The sequence below is a fragment of the Canis lupus genome, chromosome 2 (genome assembly GCF_011100685.1).
Source record: "Canis lupus familiaris isolate Mischka breed German Shepherd chromosome 2, alternate assembly UU_Cfam_GSD_1.0, whole genome shotgun sequence".
Lineage (NCBI taxonomy): Eukaryota > Metazoa > Chordata > Mammalia > Carnivora > Canidae > Canis > Canis lupus.
In genome coordinates this window covers 80,989,765-80,995,205 of record NC_049223.1, presented here as the reverse complement: position 1 = coordinate 80,995,205, position 5,441 = coordinate 80,989,765, and the positions used below count along the sequence as shown (strand labels likewise).

At 61.9% G+C, this 5,441-nt stretch overlaps 1 long non-coding RNA gene across 1 annotated transcript; it reads left to right on the top strand.

The window, feature by feature from the left end:
• Positions 1 to 274: 274 nt before the first annotated feature.
• LOC119870064 lies at positions 275 to 2,816 on the top strand. Its single transcript, XR_005355112.1, has 3 exons — positions 275 to 370; positions 1,491 to 2,415; positions 2,522 to 2,816. It is a non-coding gene; the product is annotated as an uncharacterized LOC119870064 (long non-coding RNA).
• The last annotated feature ends 2,625 nt before the right edge of the window (positions 2,817 to 5,441 follow it).

Below are 5,441 nucleotides of genomic sequence, written 5' to 3'. Positions count from 1 at the left end.
CAGCGCCCACTCCGCACCCACATCTCAGGCCCCGTCAGGGCCAGGAGCCCCCGACCCGGTGCTTGAGCCAGCGGGGCCCGAGCCCGGAGCCCGGGCCTGGACGTGGGAGCTCCAGGGCTGGGGCCCATTTCACAAGCGAACAATTAGAGCCGCGTATGGAGCATAATGATTGCATGCTGATTAATGTTAGGTGGGCAAGCGGAAGGGCCCGCAGCTTCCTCCTTCCCCACAGGCCCCGAAGAACAGGTCGAGCGGGGAAGAGTCTGTAAAGGACATTTCCTGATCGTCACGCCGGGTTCCCTGCTCGGCACTTTCCGTGTTTTCACGGCACAGCTCACGGTCATCATTGAGGGAAGTGAGGCTCAGAGAGGTAAGGGGACCTGCCCAAGGCCACACAGCCAAAACAGACTTGGTCCTGGAAATCAACCCTACACCAAGACTGGGGCTCCTGGCATTGTCGGGTGGGGAGTGGGCACGGCCAGGGGTCCTGACACCCCAGCCTGTCCCAGGACGAGTAGGGTTGGCATCTGGGCCACAGGACAGGGGCTGGACCTGAGGGTGAGGTGACGTGGGGGCCAGAGGGTGGGACCAGGGCCCAGCAGGAACAGGAGCAGGGCGGGTAACGGGAGCCTGGCCAGGTCCGGGCTGCCGGGCAGGCTCTGCTGGGCCCTGGGAACAGCAGGCTCGTCGTGTGGAGCCGCCAGGGTGATACCAGCCTCCGCCAGCCGACTCAGCGATTGCATCGGCCCTTTCCTGGAAGCCTGCAGATGCGGTGGGGGAGTCCAGAAGGGAGGCACCTGTTTGGGGAAAGGGGGTGTGGGCTCCCCGGCCTGCGCTGCGGCTCTGCACCAGCCAGCCAGTGCGCATTTACCCCCCGGTGCCCTGGGCAGCCCCCTCCTGCCGCCTGGACCCCCAAGGCCCCGGGTCCCACAGGCAGAGCCGGCGGCAGGGACCTGCTCCAAGGTGTCCCTGGGGCCTGGAGTGGCCGGTGCCGCTGGCCACCACCTCCGCCCAGCAGTACAGCCTCCCCGGGCCCGTCGGCACCTGCCTTCCGCAGCGCCTTGTTCCGCCCCACCCTGACAGGGGCAGGCAGAGACGGGCGCCAAGGCCAGGCTGATGTGACACCATTGGTGTCCTCCTTTGGAGAATGTCAGTGGCCCTGTGCCAGGCCTAGGGGCGCCAGAGGCCTCCCCGGGATGAGGTCCGGGGCATCCCGCCGCCTAGATGGAACCACGCAGAGGACCGGGTCGGGAGCACCCCTGTCCTGGGCAGCGGGGGGCAGGCCAGGGAGCCCAGCAGGCCCGTCACACGCACTTGTCACACCTTACGGGGGCCAACAGGATCGGGGCTCGTCTGCTGCAAACGGCACCATCCCGCACCCTAGCAGGGCAGGAGTGAGCGGAGGGGGCGGAGGCGTCGGGAGGGCCGGGCACACGGGCGGGAAGCAGAGTGGACCGTGGGGCGTCGGCATCATCAGCTCCCCGTGTCAGCCCACCTCCCAGAGATGCGGCGGGAACGTGCTGGTGACGGCAGGGCCTCTGTGACTGGAGATGGCTGCAGAGCCGGGAGGACGTGCTTGTTCCAGCAAAAGGCTTCGGGGAGTAGGCTCTGGGTCAAGTGGGCCTGGGTGCAAAGAAGCTTTGTGTCTCCGGTGCTGTGCGGCCTCAGGCAAGTCGCTTCCCCTCTCTGAGCCCTGGTTTCCTCTGTAAAATGTGGGCGCTACCAACAGAACCTGCTCGGAGGACCGACACCTCGGTTAAGGAGGTGATCGGTGCGGCCCACGGGCCAACGCTTAGTACCCGCTGGTGGGGGTGTTTACTGTCCCACCAGGTAGCCAAGAACTTGGCATAAAGCCTGGGACATCCGAGGCCCAGGGCGTGTGTCCAGAGCCTCTGGGGATAAGCACCCGTGTTAGGGACCCTCCCTTGCCCTTCACCTCCGAGGGAAGGGGCTCTGCACTCGGCGCCCACACAGCCCCACGCTTGTGTTCACGGCGCCTCGGGCAGCCTGAGCGCCCCGGAGGGAGTCAGAGAGAGCTGACCGGCCGCGGGAGCAGGGAGGTGGCCACAGGCCCCGGAGGCCGGCCGTGAGGGAAGGAGGGGGCTCCCCACAGGCGCTGGAGGCAGCCGGCGGGCTTCCTGGAGGAGGGGGCCCCCATCATCACCAGCCTGCGTGTCAGACCCCTTCCTCTCCGAGCTGAGGCCTGTCTTCCGGGGGCTGCGCCCTCCCCGCGCCCCTGCCCCCTGCCCGGCTGCTGCCCCCGCTGCCCCCGGGAAGCCTCTGGACGCCTCATCCCCGGGGCCTGAGGAGTAGGCCGGGCGCCCTCTCCGGACTGAGGGCTCTGCTGCCCCCCGGTGGCAGGACTGAGGAGGACGCTGGCCGCTGGGGGAAACCTGCTCAGATGCAGCAATTACGGTAAAAAATAAAATGACAAGGAGGAGGGGGAGGAGGGGAGGAGGAGGGGGAGGACGTTCGTCACTGTACGGTTTGGTTTGTAAAGTGCCTTCTCACTCGGTCACAGGCTGCAGGACACTGGACTGGTTTCAGAACCCGAGTCAGGTTCCAGCTGCCGCTGTGACCTTGGACACGTCGTGTCACCTCTCGGAGCCTGAGTCCTCCTGCCCAACGCTGACCAACCAGGGTGGTTGCGAGGATTGAGTGACCTCACGCCAGGTGACCTCACGCCAGGTGCACAGGCCGCTCTGAGACCACCGTCACCGTCACCGCCGGGGCACCTGTGCCATCCCCCCAGCACTGCCTCCCCTTCGAACAAATGCTTTTTGCAAACTCCCTTTTCACGGTGTCCCCTCCTTGAAGCTGCACCTTTTTTTAAAAAGTTCTTCATTTTTCTTTAAAGATGCTATTTATTTATTTATTTGACAGAGAGGGAGCTGCACCCAAGCAGGGGTCGCAGCAGGGGCAGAGGGAGAAGCAGGCTCCCTGGCTGAGCAGGGAGCCTATATGGGACTCGATCCCCGGGCCCCTCTGGGATCATGACCTGAGCTGAAGGCAGATGCTTCACTGACTGAGCCACTCAGGCGCCCAGAGTTCTTTATTTAAGTGACATCCACACTCCATGCGGGATTCAAACTCACGACCCCGAGGTGAAGACTCGCGCACTCCTCCGACCGAGCCAGCCCCAGGCCCCTAATGGGCACTATTACTCCCATTTAACAGATGAGGGGATTGAGGCTCAGAAAGGGGACGTCACTTGCCGGGAGGCTCCTGGCTTGTAAGCAGGGAAGCAGGCCCGGGAGCCAGACCGCCCAGTCCCAGTGCTCGCTCCCCACCCCTCCTTCTGGACCAGGCCCCCGCTCTCAGGGCAGCTGGGGGCGGAGAGCTCGAGAGTGGCTTCCAAAGGTCATCCTGTCCATTGCCCTGCGCCCGCCCCAGCCCATGACTGTTCATCCTGTTCTTCGTGCTGCTCCGGGGAGGAGATTCCGTAAATCCACTTCCTCTACCCGCCCAGGTGTCGCAGTTCCCACAGTGGGGAAGTTCCACCACTTGTCTCACCGGAGTCCCTCCTGCTGTGGAGTGGGCCCATTTCCTTTTGTTCTTTCCCACAGGACTGTCAGAGAGACGAGGTGGGGGGCACTTTTGAGGCCTGAAGAGAGGAGCTCTACAAAGGGGAAGGGTCATTCAGGGACAGGAAGTGAGAGCCCAGCCCGGGTTCAAACCCAGGTCAGGGCAGCAAGAGTGGCCAAGCTGGTCTCCTGGTGCCCAGGGCGGCCTCAGCCCAGGTGGGGCAGCCTCACCCACAGACTGAGGGCGCCCAGGCCCACCCCCTGCCCCCCTGGGCTCACGCACCTGGCGTGGGAGCTGAGGAACAGAGCAGGTCTGAGAGTGCGGGCTCCAGGCTCATGGGGAGCCGGGTTCAAAGCCCCGCAAGCCCCTCAAGAAACATCTGCTGCGCGTCCCCTGTGTGCGGAGGCCACGGTCGGCAAGTCCATAACCGATGGAGAAAGCCCAGCGTGGCAGGAGGCGGGGAGGCCTCCCGGGGAGGCGGCATGGGGGCGAGGCTGGAGGAGCCAGAAGCCAGACCAGAGGCTCTGCCTGGAGAACACCCCGGAAGAGCGAAGGGTCTGGGCAAGAGCCCGGAGGCTGGAATGAGCTTGGCATCTAAGGACCCCCTGGGGGGGCACCTGGGTGGCTCGGGGGTCGAGGGTCTGCCTCCGGCTCAGGTCATGATCCTGGGACCAGGGATCGAGTCCTGCACTGGGCTCCCCTCAGGGGGCCTGCTTCTCCCTCTGCCTGTGTCTCTGCCTCTCTCTGTGTCTCTCATGAATCAATAAATAAAATCTTAATAATAATAAAAAAAGAAGACCCCCTGGAAAGATGACCAGGGCAGCAAGCCTGTGTGGGGCTCTGGCGCGTGGACTCACACACTTCCTTTCTCTCTGAACGTGCTTTCTTATCTGTAAAATGGGTTCAACAATATCAGCTTAATATGGAGATGGATCTACAGTCTTTTTTGTTGTTGTTTTTAAAGATTTTATTTATTTATCCACACTCAGCAATGGAGCCCCACACAGAGCTCGATCCCACAACCCCAAGACCATGACCCGAGCTAAATCGAGAGTCCGACGCTGAACTGATGGAGCCCCCTGCAGCCCCTGCATCCTTGATAGTCTACCCTTGCCCCCCCAAGTCCCTCAGAAGTTTACTTCGGGTTTTGATCTCAATGCCAACCCTGCCCCCAACTACCCGCCCCCCCACCCCCAGGGCTGCTGACTACTGAATCCGTTATAGGGTGGTTTGGGGCCTTGTCCACATGTACCGCACTTCAGTTTATTATTTATTTATTTATTTATTTATTTACTTACTTACTTACTTACTTATTTATTTATTTATTATTTTTCACTTCACAGTTTAGAAAGCACTTCCTCCCACCTGGCCCACGGCAGGCGCTCAGAGAGAGTCGCGTGCAAAATTCCAAACTCCCAAGGCCTTTCTTACCCAAACTTCCTTCGTCTGAGAAAAGGGTCATGTTCCAGCCACGCAGATCCGCAGATCCGTAAGCCCAAAGAGTCCTGGCTCTACACCTAAACTGTTGGAATCAGAAGGCACCTCTGTGTCAAAACCCAGAAAAAGTCGTGGAGCGAGGCTCCCTGGGGCCTCCCCGGTGGGAGCAGGGCAGGAGCAGGCCGAGGTCAAGGTCGGGCAAGGACTCAAGGCCACGGAGTCCTCTCTTCCTGACCCGACAGAGCTTCTCCTTCCCAGAGGAGGGAAGTCCCGGGTCTCTGCTCTGCAGCGTCCTTGTCCCACCCCCTCCATGTCAGTAGCTTGGGTGGCACTGCCTCCAGGAAGCCTGTCCTGATCTCCTGGGAGAGCTGGCTGCTGCTTTTATTTGCCCATCCACACCCCCAGCGTTTCTCCCACGGGGGCAAAGCTTCTGCTGACGTTTAACCCACATACACCAAGGACACAGATCTGTGTGCAGC